The sequence below is a fragment of the Leucopleurus acutus genome (genome assembly GCF_964270905.1).
Source record: "Leucopleurus acutus genome assembly, chromosome: X".
Lineage (NCBI taxonomy): Eukaryota > Metazoa > Chordata > Mammalia > Artiodactyla > Delphinidae > Leucopleurus > Leucopleurus acutus.
The window spans coordinates 99,070,770-99,088,547 of NC_139148.1; the positions used below are offsets into that span (position 1 = coordinate 99,070,770).

The window sequence follows — 17,778 nt, forward strand, 5'->3', positions numbered from 1 at the left end:
TAAAGGAACTCCAGAGATGAGCATGAGCTGCGGCTAAAAGCGCGGACCCCAGAGACGGGCGTGAGCAATGGCTAACAGCGCGGACCCCAGAGACGGGCGGGAGATGCTAAGGCTGCTGCTGCCGCCAACAAGGGGCCTGTGTGCGAGCACAGGTCACTATCCACACCCCTCTACCGGGGAGCCTGTGCGGCCTGCCACTGCCAGGTTCCTGGTATCAAGGGACAACATCCCCAGGAGAACGTAAGGCGGGCCTCAGGCTACTGCAACATCACGCTGGCCTCTGCCGCTGCAGGCTCGCCCCACACTCCGTGCCCCTCCCTTCCTCTGGCCTGAGTGAGCCAGACCCCCAAATCAGCGGCTCCTTTAACCTCGTCCTGTCTGAGCAAAAAAGAGACGCCCTCCAGCAACCTACATGCAGAGGCGGGGCCAAATCCAAAGCTGAGCCCCTGGGAGCTGTGAGAACAAAGAAAAGAAAGGGAAATCTCTCCCAGCAGCCTCAGAAGCAGTGGATTAAAGCTCCACAATCAACTTGATGTACCCTGCATCTGTGGAATACATGAATAGACAACAAATCATCCTAAATTGTGGAGGTGGACTTTGAGAGCAAGATTTATGATTTTTTCCCTTTGCCTCTTTTTGTGAATGTGTATGTGTATGCTTCTATGTGAGATTTTGTCTGTATAGCTTTGCTTCCACCATTTGTCCTAGGGTTCTATCCGTCCGTTTTTGTTTTGTTTTTTTAAAAAATTTTTTTCTTAATAATTAATTTTAATAACTTTATTTTATTTTATCTTCTTTCTTTCTTTCTTTCTTTCTTTCTTTCTTTCTTTCTTTCTTTCTTTCTTTCCCTCCCTCCCTCCTTCCTTCCCTCCTTTAGACAACGAATCATACCAAATTGAGGAGGTGGACTTTGAAAGCAAGATTTATGATTTTTTTTCTCCTTTTCCTCTTTTTGTGAGTGTGTATGTGTATGCTTCTGTGTGAGAGTTTGCCTGTATAGCTTTGCTTCCACCATTTGTCCTAAGGTTCTATCCATCCGTTTTTTTTCTTCTTAATAACTTCTTAATTTAATAACTATATTATATTTTACTTTTTTATTTTACTTTATCTTATTCTTTTTTCCTTCCTTCCCTCCTTCCTTCCTTCCTTACTTCACTTCTTTCTTTCTTTCTTTCTTTCTTCCTACTTCTACTAATTCTTTCTCTCCACTTTTTCTCCCTTTTATTCTGAGCCGTGCGGATGATAGGCTCTTGGTACTGCAGCCAGGAGTCAGTGCTGTGCCTCTGAGGTGGGAGAGCCAACTTCGGGACACTGGTCAACAAGAGACCTCCAAGCTCCACATAATATCAAATGGCGAAAATCTACCAGAGATCTGCATCTCAACACCAGCACCCAGCTTCACTCAACGACCAGCAAGCTACAGTGCTGGACACCCTATGTCAAACAACTAGCAAGACAGGAACACAGCCCCACCCATTAGCAGAGCAGCCGCCTAAAATCATAATAAGGCCACAGACACTCCAAAACACACCACCAGACGTGGACCTGCCCACCAGAGAGACAAGATCTAGCCTCATCCACCAGAACACAGGCATCAGTCCTGTCCACCAGGAAGCCTACACAACCCACTGAACCAACCTTAGCCACTGGGGACAGACATCAAAAACAACGGGAACTACGAAGCTGCAGCCTTCCAAAAGGAGACCCCAAACACAGTAAGATAAGCAAAATAAGAAGGCAAAAAAAAAAAAAACACAGCAGAAGAAGGAGCAAGACAAAAACGCACCAGACCTAACAAATGAAGAGGAAATAGGCAGTCTACCTGAAAAAGAATGCAGAATAATGATAGTAAAGATGATCCAAAATCTTGGAAATAGAATAGACAAAATGCACGAAACATTTAAGAAGGACCTAGAAGAACTAAAGATGAAACAAACAATGATGAACAACAAAATAAAAGAAATGAAAAATACTTCAGATGGGATCAATAGCAGAATAACTGAGGCAGAAGAACGGATAAGTGACCTGGAATATAAAATAGTGGAAATAACTACTGCAGAGCAGAATAAAGAAAAAAGAATGAAAAGAACTGAGGACACTCTCAGAGACCTCTGGGACAACATTAAATGCACCAACATTCGAATTATAGGGGTTCCAGAAGAAGAAGAGAAAAAGAAAGGGTCTGAGAAAATACTTGAAGAGATTATAGTTGAAAACTTCCCTAATATGGGAAAGGAAACAGTTAATCAAGTCCAGGAAGCACACAGAGTCCGATACAGGATAAATCCAAGGAGAAACACACCAAAACACATATTAATCAAACTGTCAAAAATTTAATACAAAGAAAGCATATTAAAAGCAGCAAGGGAAAAACAACAAATAACGCACAAGGGAATCCCCATAAGGTTAACAGCTGATCTCTCAGCAGAAACACTGCAATCCAGAAGATAGTGGCAGTACATACTGAAAGTGATGAAGGAGAAAAACCTACAACCAAGATTACTCTACCCAGCAAGGATCTCATTCAGATTTGATGAAGAAATTAAAACCTTTACAGACAAGCAAAAGCTGAGAGAGTTCAGCACCACCAAACCAGCTTTACAACAAATGCTAAAGGAATTTCTCTAGGCAAGAAACACAAGAGAAGGAAAAGACCTACAATAACAATCCCAAAACAATTTAGAAAATGGTAATAGGAACATACATATCGATAATTACCTTAAATGTAAATGGACTAAATGCTCCCACCAAAAGACACAGATTGGCTGAATAGATACAAAAACAAGACCGATATATATGCTGTCTACAAGAGACCCACTTCAGACCTAGAGACACATACAGACTGAAAGGGGATGGAAAAAGATATTCCATGCAAATGGAAACGAAAAGAAAGATGGAGTAGCAATTCTCATATCAGACAAAATAGACTTTAAAATAAAGACTATTAGAAGAGACAAAGAAGGACATTACATAATGATCAAGGGATCGATCCAAGAAGAAGATATAAAAATTGTAAATATTTATGCACCCAACATAGGAGCACCTCAATACATGAGGCAAATACTAACAGCCATAAAAGGAGAAATCGACAGTAACACATTCATAGTAGGGGACTTTAACAACCCACTTTCACCAATGGAAAGATCATCCAAAATGAAAATAAATAAGGAAACACAAGCTTTAAATGATACATTAAACAAGATGGACTTAATTGATATTTATAGGACACTCCATCCAAAAACATCAGAATACACATTTTTCTCAAGTGCTCATGGAGCATTCTCCAGGAAAGATCATAACTTGGGTCACAAATCAAGCCTTGGTAAATTTAAGAAAACTGAAATTGTATCAAGTATCTTTTCTGACCACAATGCCATGAGACTAGATATCAATTACAGGAAAAGGTCTGTAAAAAATACAAACACATGGAGGCTAAACAATGCACTACTTAATAACGAAGTGATCACTGAAGAAATCAAAGAGGAATTAAAAAATACCTACAAAAAAATGACAATGGAGACACGACGACCCAAAACCTATGGCAGGCAGCAAAAGCAGTTCTAAGAGGGAAGTTTATAGCAATACAAGCCCACCTTAAGAAACAGGAAACATCTCGAATAAACAACCTAACCTTGCACCTAAAGCAATTAGAGAAAGAAGAACAAAAAAACCCCAAAGTTAGCAGAAGGAAAGAAATCATAAAAATCAGATCAGAAATAAATGAAAAAGAAATGAAGGAAACGATAGCAAAGGTCAATAAAACTAAAGCTTACTTCTTGAGAAGATAAACAAAATAGATAAACCATTACCCAGACTCATCAAGAAAAAGAGGGAGAAGACTCAAATCAACAGAATTAGAAATGAAAAAGGAGAAGTAACAACTGTCAATGCAGAAATACAAAAGATCATGAGAGATTACTACAAGCAACTCTATGCCAATAAAATGGACAACGAGGAAGAAAGGGATAAATTCTTAGAAATGCACAACCTGCCCAGACTGAATCAGGAGGAAATAGAAAATATGAACAGACCAATCACAAGCACTGAAATTGAGACTGTGATTAAAAACCTTCCAACAAACAAAAGCCCAGGATCAGACAGCTTCACAGGCGAATTATATCAAACATTTAGAGAAGAGCTAACACCTATCCTTCTCAAACTCTTCCAAAATAGAGCAGAGGGAGGAACACTCCCAAATTCCTTCTATGAGGCCACCATCACCTTGTTACCAAAACCAGACAAGGATGTCACAAAGAAAGAAAACTACAGGCCAATATCACTGATGAACATAGATGCAAAAATCCTCAATAAAATACTAGCAAACAGAATCCAACAGCACATAAAAAGGATCATACACCATGATCAAGTGGGGTTTATTCCAGGAATGCAAGGATTTTTCAATATAGGCAAATCTATCAATGTGATAAACCATATTAACAAACTGAATGAGAAAAACCATATGATCATCTCAATAGATGCAGAGAAAGCTTTTGACAAAATTCAACACCCATTTATGATAAAAACCCTGCATAAAGTAGGCATAGAGGGAACTTTCCTCAACATAATAAAGGCCATATATGACAAGCCCACAGCCAACATCATCCTCAATGGTCAAAAACTGAAAGCATTTCCACTAAGATCCGGAACAAGACAAGGGTGCCCACTCTCACCACTCTTATTCAATATAGTTTTCAAGTTTTAGCCACAGCAATCAGAGAAGAAAAGGAAATAAAAGGAATCCAAATGGGAAAAGAAGTAAAGCTGTCACTGTTTGCAGATGACATGATACGATACATAGAGAATCCTAAAGATGCTACCAGAAAACTACTAGAGTTAATCAATGAATTTGGTAAAGTTGCAGAATACAAAATTAATGCACAGAAATCTTTTGCATTCCTATACACGAATGATGAAAAATCTGAAAGTGAAATCAAGAAAACACTCCCATTTACCCCTGCAACAAAAAGAATAAAATATCGAGGAATAAACTTACCTAAGGAGACAAAAGACCTGTATGCAGAAAATTATAAGACACTGATGAAAGAAATTAAAGATGATACAAATAGATGGAGAGATATACCGTGTTCTTGGATTGGAAGAATCAACACTGTGAAAATGACTCTATTACCCAAAGCAATCTACAGATTCAATGCAATCCTGCTCAAACTACCACTGGCATTTTTCACAGAAATAGAACCAAAAATTTCACAATTTGTATGGAAACACAAGAGACCCCGAATAGCCAAAGCAATCTTGAGAACGAAAAACGGAGCTGGAGGAATCAGGCTCCCTGACTTCAGACTATAGTACAAAGCTACACTAATCAAGACTGTATGGTACTGGCACCAAAACAGAAAGATAGATCAATGGAACAGTATAGAAAGCCCAGAGATAAACCCACACACATATCATCACCTTATTTTTGATAAAGGTGGCAGGAATGTACAGTGGAGAAAGGACAGCCTCTTCAATAGGTGGTGCTGGGAAAACTGGACAGCTACATGTAAAAGTATGAGATTAGATCACTCCCTAACACCATACATAAAAATAAGCTCAAAATGGATTAAAGACCTAAATGTAAGGCCAGAAACTATCAAACTCTTAGAGGAAAATATAGGCAGGACACTCTATGACATAAATCACAGCAAGATCCTTTTTGACCCACCTCCTAGAGAAATGGAAATAAAAACAAAAAAAATGGGACCTAATAAAACTTCAAAGCTTTTGCACAGCAAAGGAAACCATAAACAAGACCAAAAGACAACCCTCAGAATGGGAGAAAATATTTGCAAATGAAGCACTAGACAAAGGATTAATTTCCAAAATTTACCAGCAGCTCATGCAGCTCAATAACAAAAAAACAAACAACCCAATCCAAAAATGGGCAGAAGACCCAAATAGACATTTCTCCAAAGAAGATATACAGACTGCCAACAAACACGTGAAAGAATGCTCAACATCATTAATCATTAGGGAAATGCAAATCAAAACTACAATGAGATATCATCTCACACCAGTCAGAATGGCCATCATCAAAAAATCTAGAAACAATAAATGCTGGAGAGAGTGTGGAGAAAAGGAAACACTCCTGCACTGCTGGTGGGAATGTGAATTGGTACAGCCATTATGGAGAACAGTATGGAGGTTCCTTAAAAAACTACAAATAGAACTACCATATGACCCAGCAATCCCACTACTGGGCATATACCCTGAGAAAACCAAAATTCAAAAAGAGTCATGTACCAAAATGTTCATTGCAGCTCTTTTTACAATAGCCCGGAGATGGAAACAACCTAAAGTGCCCATCATCGGATGAATGGATAAAGAAGATGTGGCACATATATACAATGGAATATTATTCAGCCCTAAAAAGAAACGAAATTGAGCTTTTTGTAATGAGGTGGATAGACCTAGAGTCTGTCATACAGAGTGAATTAAGTCAGAAAGAGAAAGACAAATGCCGTATGCTAACACATATATATGGAATTTAAGAAAAAAATGTCATGAAGAACCTAGGAGTAAGACAGAAATAAAGACACAGACTTACTGAAGAATGGACTTGAGGATATGGGGAGGGGGAACGGTGAGCTGTGACAAAACGAGAGAGGGGCATGGACATATATACACTACCAAACGTAAGGTGGATAGCTAGTGGGAAGCAGCCGCATAGCACAGGGATATCAGCTCGGTGCTTTGTGACCACCTGGAGGGGTGGGATTGGGAGGGTGGGAGGGAGGGAGACGCAAGAGGGAAGAGATATGGGAACATATGTATATGTATAACTGATTCACTTTGTTATAAAGCAGAAACTAACACACCATTGTAAAGCAATTATACCCCAATAAAGATGTTTTTAAAAAAAAAACTTTGTTACATACAACAAACTCATAGGCATTTAATGTTTTCTTCCTAAACTAATATTGAGACGTTAATAAGGCTGTACAGACAAAAAGTCTGCAAATATACTCAATTTCTGTGGTGTAATAAATATAATTTTTGTTTCCAAAACAGAAAGTCATTCAGGCAATTTTGGCAATGCAAAACATAGGTACCACAAAAACTAATCTCTCCTTATTGTTATTTCCTACCTTTCTCTCCTACGTTTTATTACTTCAGGATGGAATCCAAGTCACGACTGGATAGTCAAACAGAGAAAATGAGGCTGCTACTTTTCCCAAATATTTCAGCTGACTCATATTTAAGAATCAGTATACAAACATATTTGGTATCTAACTTTAAAACTATTTTAGCAATCCCTGTAATATTAATGTGAATTTTTTTTAAGTTTATTGCATAATAATCAGAAAGAAAATTAAGCCAGAGTAAAGAAACATCTAATCTCATAAAACAAGCAAATAAATGAATCACTTTGGATCATCTTATTTCCTAAGCAAACACTGTAGTAGAAACCACTACCCAATGTATATATGAACTATATAGTAAACAATACACACACATGGAAAACTGAATACAATTTGCATCCAAATAAAAATCATAGGGCTTCCCTGGTGGCACAGTGATTGAGAGTCCACCTGCCGATGCAGGGGACATGGGTTCGTGCCCCAGTCCGGGAGGATCCCACATGCCACGGAGCGGCTGGGCCCGTGAGCTATGGCCGCTGAGCTTGTGCGTCCGGAGCCTGTGCTCTGCAATGGGAGAGGCCACAACAGTGAGAGGCCCGCGTATCACACACACACAAAAAAGTCATAAATATTTTGATCCTTTTTCCCAGTTAATGAATGCTTTGAAATTTATATATATATATATATATATATATATATATATATATATATAGCAGGTAACCCCAAACCATGCATATTCTAGCATAGACCTGATTTCTATCATTGGGCCCAGAGAATTCCGATTTTAGGTAAAGAAATCTCAGCCCATCCAGCAGGAAGAAAATCACATGCAGAGGAATAAAAAGCAAAGGAGCTCATGAATAAATCCACTAGATTTATTTGAAGAAATGTACATGTAGGTAATAAATATTTTAGCCTTTGGAGAAACCTATGTAGGTTTGCCAGATAAAATACAGGCTGCCCAGTAATTTGGATTTCAGATAAAAAATATCAGTATAAGTATATCCCATGCAGTGTTTGGGATATACACTAAAAATTGTTGCTTATTCTGAAACTGAAATTTAACTGGTCCTCCTATATTTCTATTTGACAAGTCCAACAACCTTAAACCTATCCCAAGTATATAAATAGTTGAATCACTGTACTCTCATTTGTACTGCTAAAATACTTACATGTAATAAAAAGTAGTGCTTATCTCCTTCCCAAATACAACAGATTTTATCCACTATCAGTGAGAACTTATTTATGGGAGAATTATGGGAGAGATATTTACTCAGCACAAGATTTCCCTAAAGGTTGTTAGTTTCTTTTTTCCATCCATCTTTTAAGAAAATGGATTATCTATGCAACAAAACCTGGCCACATTGCCTTGTGGATTCATAGTAAATTTAGAGGAAATACTCTAGTTTCTTAGAGAGTGGAGCTATTACACAAATGGTGTCCTTGTTTGACCATGTAAATTAAGTACTTCTGATACATAAGTTGTGATTTTTTTTGCTTCTTTCCTATGGCAATTAAGCTGATTTGCAAAACCAAAAAAGTCCTAACTAAAGAGTTTAATATGAGTATATTAGTCCCTGCTAAGCTGCTTCAAATCCTGTCACATATTTCTATAGATCTACACTGTAGGAGACTTATTTTAATACTTCTTTAAAATATTGCCAAACTTTCTCAATATTAATTTTTAGATACTTGTAGTTATTTCATTCTTTTTCAGCATTAGCTCAGGAGCAGATATTTCCAAAAACCTTCAAAGTTAATTTTAATTTTTTTCTTTTAAAACGTTGAAAGCTTGGCAAGTGTGTAAAGTAATGAGAACAAATTTTAGTTTATATGCTGATCACCTTAAAAGGTGCAGGGCCTTGTCAATTTTTTAAAAATCTTTGCCCTTTGAAGAACCAAAATGCTGAGTCCCTTCTTCAAATAACATACTGGACCTTTCAAAGTAGCAGGAGCAGAGGACATTATGGGTCTGGAAGGGCAGGTGCAAAGCTTCACAGTAAGGTTACCATAAAGTGAATGTGGGAACTGGGACAACCAGATGTCTAGGTGGGTAGGCTTCAGAAAAAATGTAGAGGTAAAGAAGCTGTTTGGCTCAGTACGAGAAAGGGCAGAGTCCCCCGCATATGTATGTTCTGAAGTTCTGGGAAGTCGGCTTGATGATGACAGGGAATATCTTGATTGGTAGATAGATCCATAGATAGGTAGATCATCTCCCTCCAAGTCTCATTCCTCTTCTCTGTTTCTCTTGCTACCCTCATCTTGCTTTCTATTTGATACCCTCACTTATCTTTTTCTACAGCTTGGCCATAGCTTTAAGTTAAAATAACACTAGCAGCACCTTCCTGAAGCAATTTTGCTTTACTCCCCCAGGGACCTTTTTCCTATCAGACCTTATGGAGAAGCAGAAGAGACAGAACTAGATCACATTTGACACACAATGCCTCATTGCATTTAGAACAGACCTACAATGCAAGTTTGCCAAGTTATCCTGAGGTTCACCTACCAGATTATTAACACTTAAGAAAAACCTTAATTTTGAACTCTTTATTTGGGAATTAACTTGAGGAAGATGGGGTTATAAATGAGAATTCCCTGAATTGATTTCTTGTATGCATTTTCATACGTTTTGCTTAATATAACTTTTGAGTACAAAATAGTATGTTCCCCTATGTATAAAGTCAAACTTCCAAACCATACTTTGAGAACTAGTTCTTTTGTGATGTTGATCTACTTCTCATTTCATTTTCTAGAGCTTTAGTACATTTCCCAGATAAACGAAATTTAGTATATTTCCCAGATAAAATGAAATTAAAATATGTGTTAATTATGTAGTTTTAATATATGCATTTAATGTAAACATTGGGAAGATTTAAATTTAAACATACACAGGAAAATTATTATTGTGTGGATTAGTTTTTCACTGAAAAGAATCGATGGTTTTCCACTGTAAATTTTAATGTTCTGCCTCTTGGCTAAACACTAGAAACTAACTACTGCTAGCTGAAGATTTACCTAGTTCCTATTAACTATCTATTATTTTCTACCTCTTATTTTGAAAGCTTTTTATGTTCTTCCTTCCTTAAAGATGATTTTCATCTTTACCATCCTATTTGATTTATGCAAATAAGTCCAACTTTTTCTTTTCCTTTTTCCTATGGACAAAGAATACATAAAATCCAGCCTGCTACTCATGCATGTCGTGATACATGCTAGAAATTGTAAGGCACCTGAAAGGCTGTTTTGACCATAAATACTTTTGCCACTAACCTACATTTTTCCCTTTATTCATCCCTTGTAAGGTAACACGTTGATGAAATTGCTCAAAATGGACACGTTATCAGGGAGTTGTTCAATCCATTACACATTATCAGGCATTACTATGTCAGTTCCAAGAGTATCCTATTTTAGTAACCCAGTAGAGATTTAAGGGAATAAGATAAAGGGAAAGTGAATGAGGCTCATTGAAGGGAAAGGCTCCAGAAGGATAGTGCAAAAAGGGGATTTATGAAAATTCCTTTCTCTGCCAATCCAATCCTATTATTTCAGAATTAAGGTGGGTACTCTTCCTGACATTACAACTTTTAAAACATTGAATATACTACTGTCAGTGGATATCTCCTTCCTCCTGCATGTGTATTGATACCAACCTCTTTTCCTACTTTTATTCCCCATCAAGCTACCACATACCTTCATTTACTATAAGCTAACAAAACTATATAAAGAAAACAGCAAATTAAATTTGAGCAAATCAAAACCATCTAAAAGAATGATCTTAAAAATGAAGATAATACATGATAAGAAAATGTTATCAGAGGAAAATATAGCAAGTGCGGTATGTATATCTATGTCTCCTGTTGATTCAACTTTAAGTATTGGATAAAAGCTTTCACTCTCAGCAAAGAATGGATAGAAAAATTTTGAGTTGATCCTAGTGGGGAAGATTCCTGCCTTTGGAAGGGAAGAGGAGATGGCTTTAGAGTGGTACAGAGGAAGGATGTAGCTTGATCAACACAGAGAAGAGTCACACAAAACAAGTGATCACTCGGTTGTAGAGAACAAGAGAGTATTCTTCACAGCTTCAAGAAGGAAAAAGAACTAGAAGGGTAGGATAGAGGCAGAAACTCTAGAAATCACTATATAATTTTTTTTTTGCTGAAATAGAAAGAGATATACATAAAATGGTCAATTTAGTTTAAAAAGCAACAGATGAAAAGGAATTGGCAGCATTAAAGAAAATTGTTTATTAAGGTGTTCGTTTCTTAATTCTGCATGAGGGTGTTTTTCCTAAAAAGCCTTTTGCACCTTGGGTACATCCTTTAACACCCTGGTACATGGTGAGGAAAGGAATGAAAAGGTCAATATGTTTTCATAGCTAAGAAAATTACTGTTTATCAGTAACCATAGGATTTAATAAATACTGATGCTTATCAAAAGTAAGTTATGTCACATAGGCTTCAGAATCAAGTGTGCAAAGGAACACTAGAGGACAAAGGAGAAAATGTCCATTTTGTGGTTGACAGAGATAATACTGATAACAGTGAAAAAAACGGTTCCACAAAAAGGCTTAACATATTTGAAAGTAAAACCATTCTGATAGAAGAGGAGAGAGAGGACGTGAAATTTACATCATGCCATGCCCCACCTAAAACCCTTCAGTGGCTCCCCATACAGGGCTGTGCATGATTTGGCCCTGCCTACCTCTCTATATTTCATGTCTTGCTAGTCTTCCTCCGCCCTCTCAATACTCTAGCCATGGTGAACAACAGTACCTTTGCACAAGTTGCTGTCTCCTTTTGCCTCTCTCCCTCCTCCAACTCAAATGCTGAACACTTATTCTTCAGATCTCAGTTAACCACAGGCTGGATTTGATTTGCTTCCCATTATACCATCAGGATAGGTAGATAACATACATATTACTTACATATAATATGCATAGATATATTAATCAGATATCAGGGATAAATTAACAAATACCCCATTTTCTCAAATAGAAAACTTGTTTTTGAAGAAACAACACCTTAATCAATCTAATAGAATGATACCACAGTATAGTTAGGAAGAAAATATACTTAAAATAACTATCATTCTGCTCTTCCTGGAATTTTCATCAAATGTTCTTGTCATTCCATTAAAAAAAAAGTACTGCAGCAATTGAGAGGTTGATGGTTAGTAGGTATAGTTCCATATTCAAGCTCCTCTACAAAGTACATGGTAATGATGTGACTGATTCAAATGCTTTGGGGGTTGCCACCTTGGAATAAGCAGCAGCAGAATATATGCAGTGCAACTTTTTTCACTTTTATGTGCTGAAAATAAATGATTCAGAGTTCCCCACCACTGATTGGGGCATGCTTTATTGTTATGTACTTAATGCGAACAGACCATTTCAACCTCTTTACACAGAACTGGCCCTGGAGATTTGCAAAACTTTTAATTCGTAGCAGATAGATTAATATAAAACCATTTCTTAAACAAAACTAGTGCCAAACATTGTGCTAAAAACTTTTCGAGGAAGGTATGAGATAGATTAGATAGATATATGATAGGTAGATATTTATATATCTCTATATCTATATATGCTTTTTCCATTTTACCCACCTTTTCTCTGCAGTGTATGTCATATGGTGGTTCTCAGTATTTGTTAAACGAATGAATGAAAAGTGATTTTCATTTCATAAAAGTCAGGAACCTATGGATTTAAAAACTTGCCCAAGATCACTCAGCTAGTAAGTGGTGAACTAGATTCATATTTGACACTCAAAATGCTCTGGATTTTTTCCATAACACTTCACTATACACTGCCTCCCTATTATGTAGTCATTAGGTAACAAATAATAGCTTGTTTATTGTCTTATTCAATATATAAAATCCATTTCATTTAAAGTATTTTATATATCTTAAAATTATCAGATTTGTTTTACATATCATTACTACTTCATTATAATTATTCCTTAGACATTTTAACCAGATAGCATATAATATATAATAATTTACTGTTCAGGAGACAAGTCAAATGAGTCAATTATAAGCTTTCATTTGTCTCTAAAAACACTTTTATTGACATCAAAATAAGTTTATGAATATATGATTGGAGTCAGACCACTGACTCCAATCATATATTCATAAACTTATTTTGATGTCAATAAAAGTGTTTTTACAAACAGGAAGATGGCTACTTTGACTCCTCACATCCTCTGCACAAGGGAATATAATCAAATGCACAATTAGTCTACATATATCATTCACTAAATCATATCTTTGTTTCACTTAAAGTACTTGTTAATGCTATGTAAGTAAAGGTTAAACAGCTACACTGACTACCATTGTTGAATCTGATTCTGTTGCTCAAAACAAACAACTAATGAGCAATGTTTATATATGTGCCAGGCACTGACTCTACTTGGCACTTTGCATCCCTCTGCATTTTAATCTTCATAGCAAAATCTAAAGAAGCAGTTATTATTATTATCTCTAATTTTACAGATTAGGAGATTTAGACTCAGAAAGGTTAAATGATTTGCTCAAGGTTAAACAACTAAATTGTTGAATCAAACTAGAATTTAGTAAAATCCTTTGTGGACACATGAAAATATATGTATATTTAAAAACAGCCACACTCACGTCAGAAACTGAGTTCAGTTTCAGAGGCCAGAAAAAGATAAAAATTATAAAGCTGGCTTCAATACCTTAATATTATTTGCTCATTTTTAGACTCAGTTATTTTTACTATTTAAATTTTGCTCTAATCAAGGGCTTTAGTTAATTACCCTTTAATTTATTTGTTCTTGATAATTGCAGCAGTGTTTTTGTTTATTTGTTTTGTTTCATAAGGCCAGGGTGACCACACTATCTGGGAGATAGCTGACTTTTTTTATACTTAGCTGGAAGAATACAAGTATACAAGTTCTGGATATACAAATAGCATCATTACCATACATTTTTAAAGTATAACAGAGAAAATATACTGAACAGTATTAATTGAAAATGACCTATCATTTTACAGTAGAAGTCAAGATCAGATTTTGGCACAGATTCATCAAAAGCTTTTCTATTGATGACAGGATTCTGGACTCTTAGTGAAAATCTATTCAATTTTCACTTATGCCTGAGATTCATCCTGGAAGGTAGGAAATATTTTAATTGGTTTTGTCTTAATAGGATTTTTTCCCCTATCAAGATGTTTACACTTAAAAGATACTTTTAAAAATTATACTGAACTACTAGAGCTAATCAATGAATTTGGTAAAGTAGCAGGATACAAAATTAATGCACAAAAATCTCTGGCATTTCTATATACTAATGATGAAAAATCTGAAAGTGAAATCAAGAAAACACTCCCATTTACCACTGCAACAAAAAGAATAAAATATCTAGGAATAAACCTACCTAAGGAGACAAAAGACCTATATGCAGAAAATTATAAGACACTGATGAAAGAATTAAAGATGATACAAATAGATGGAGAGATATACCATGTTCTTGGATTGGAAGAATCAACATTGTGAAAATGACTCTACTACCCAAAGCAATCTACAGATTCAATGCAATCCCTATCAAACTACCACTGGCATTTTTCACAGAACTAGAACCAAAAATTTCACAATTTGTATGGAAACAGAAAAGACCCCGAACAGCCAAAACAATCTTGAGAACGAAAAACGGAGCTGGAGGAATCAGGCTCCCTGACTTCAGACTATACTACAAAGCTACAGTAATCAAGACAGTATGGTACTGGCACAAAAACAGAAAGATAGATCAATGGAACAGGATAGAAAGCACAGAGATAAAATCACGCACATATGGACACCTTATCTTTGATAAAGGTGGCAGGAATGTACAGTGGAGAAAGGACAGCATCTTCAATAAGTGGTGCTGAGAAAACTGGACAGGTACATGTAAAAGTATGAGATTAGATCACTCCCTAACACCATACAAAAAAATAAGCTCAAAATGGATTGAAGATCTAAATGTAAGGCCAGACACTGTAAAACTCTTAGAGGAAAACATAGGCAGAACACTCTATGACATAAATCACAGCAAGATCCTTTCTGACCCACCTCCTAGAGAAATGGAAATAAAAACAAACAAATGTGACCTAATGAAACTTCAAAGCTTTTGCACAGCAAAGGAAACCATAAACAAGACCAAAAGACAACCCTCAGTATGGGAGAAAATATTTGCAAATGAAGCAACTGACAAAGGATTAATCTCCAAAATTTACAAGCAGCTCATGCAGCTCAATAACAAAAAAACAAACAACCCAATCCAAAAATGGGCAGAAGACCTAAATAGACATTTCTCCAAAGAAGATATACAGACTGCCAACAAACACATGAAAGAATTCTCAACATCATTAATCATTAGAAAAATGCAAATCAAAACTACAATGAGATATCATCTCACACCAGTCAGAATGGCCATCATCAAAAAATCTAGAAACAATAAATGCTGGAGAGGGTGTGGAGAAAAGGGAACACTCTTGCACTGCTGGTGGGAATGTGAATTGGTTCAGCCATTATGGAGAACAGTATGGAGGTTCCTTAGAAAACTACAAATAGAACTACCATATGAACCAGCAATTCCACTACTGGGCATATACCCTGAGAAAACCAAAATTCAAAAAGAGTCATGTACCAAAATGTTCATTGCAGCTCTATTTACAATAGCCAGGAGATGGAAACAACCTAAGTGCCCATCATCGGACGAATGGATAAAGAAGATGTGGCACACATATACAGTGGAATATTAGCCATAAAAAGAAACGAAATTGAGCTATTTGTAATGAGGTGGATAGACCTAGAGTCTGTCATACAGAGTGAAGTAAGTCAGAAAGAAAAAGACAAATACCATATGCTAACACATATATATGGAATTTAAGGAAAAAAATGTCATGAAGAACCTAGGGGTAACACAGGAATAAAGACACAGACCTACTGGAGAACGGACTTGAGGATATGGGGAGGGGAAAGGGTGAGCTGTGACAGGGCGAGAGAGAGTCATGGACATATATACACTAACAAACGTAAGGTAGATAGCTAGTGGGAAGCAGCCGCGTGGCACAGGGATATCGGCTCAGTGCTTTGTGACCGCCTGGAGGGGTGGGATAGGGAGGGTGGGAGGGAGGGAGATGCAAAAGGGAAGAGATATGGGAACATATGTTTATGTATAACTGATTCACTTTGTTATAAAGCAGAAACTAACACACCATTGTAAAGCAATTATACCCCAATAAAGATGTTAAAAAAAAATTATACTGGAGGCCCCTCCCCAATGGCCCTGCCCCTCCCGGTGGCCCCGCCCAGCGGGCCCTCCCTCGGCAGTGGTGCCACAAGCACAGTGGATGCTGGCTGCCAGATGTCTGAGGAGGGGGAACCCTCACAGGTCACCTTCTGAGATCATCGTGACCCCGCCCACCGACACAGCCTCTGGGTGACCAGGCACTGCCCATGGGCTGCTCCCTTCCATAGATGGCACAATGTTTGCTCGAGGGCTGAAGAGGAAGTGTGCGGTGGACGAGGAGGCCGCGCCTGCCTACAGCCTGCAGCGCCAGTCGCTCCTGGACATGTCACTGGTCAAGCTCCAGCTGTGCTACATGCTGGTGGAGCCCAACCTGTGCCATTCACTTCTCATCACCAACACGGACCAGCAGATTCAAGAGGAGATGACCCAGGATGGGAGATGGTGCATGCCGGTGCCCCAGACCGCAGGGCGGGCGTCGCGCGACCTCCTAGTATCCACGGAGATCCTGTGCTGCTGCGCGTGAGAGGGGGTTCACCCGGCCCCTGACCCCGGAGACCTGGCCTCTGAGTTCCAAGTGGTCCCAGCGGTACAGGCTCCCAGAGGCTCTCCAGGTGGCGTTTGGGGCAGGGATGGTCCTCGAGAAAACAGAGGAAGCTTTCATAAGTCGCTCGATCAGATATTTGAAACACTGGAGAGTCAAAGCCCCGGTGCGTTAGAGGAACTGTTTTCCGACGTGGACGGCTCCTACTACGACCTGGACGCTGTGCTGACTGGCATGCTGGGCGGTGCCAAGTTGAGCCAGGATGGGCTGGACCATGTGGTGGATATCCTGGTGGAGACCTGAGCTGTGACTGGGGCACATAGCAGATGTGTTTGTGAGGCCGATGAAAACAGCCGGCACACTGGGGGTGTGGGTGCCCACTACCCTGCAGCCGGGGCTGTCCTCTGGTTTGTCTGCCATTAGGAGAAGGACCCAGAACAGCATCTGGCCCGCTCCCCTCTCTCCCTCCCTCCTGGCTGGGAGGCTTTTCTGCAGGCCGGTCATCGCGCCCGCCCTGGGCCCTTGTCTGTGTCCTGCTACAGCCCCACCAGAGGATGCCAGCCCCCTTCCTCATCCAGCCTCATCAAACTTTAGATAGGTGAATTTTCTAAAATTAAGTCTTATACATTTTGGGCAATATTTTGTCTTAAGATATATTTTTAAAATTTTATAATTTTATCACTTTAGATTTTTTAGCTATTTTCTTAAAAATAATATATTTTGTCTATAAATATCCTCTGTTGCTACATTAGAAACTTTTATAACCTAAACAGTTGCAGTTGGTGTATTTCATTTATTTTAAGGTTTAACAAACACTGTTCTTTTTCCAACAAGCATCACTGCCCTGAGTCTGCAGTGTCCATGCGTGGTGATTTCCACTTTAGATTCGGGTGTGAGCCTTGCCCATATGCA

At 38.0% G+C, this 17,778-nt stretch overlaps 1 pseudogene across 1 annotated transcript; it reads left to right on the forward strand.

The window, feature by feature from the left end:
- Positions 1-16,560: 16,560 nt before the first annotated feature.
- On the forward strand, positions 16,561-17,169 carry LOC309978623 (cell division cycle-associated protein 4-like; annotated as a pseudogene). Its single transcript has one exon. The product of its transcript is annotated as a cell division cycle-associated protein 4-like (transcript).
- The last annotated feature ends 609 nt before the right edge of the window (positions 17,170-17,778 follow it).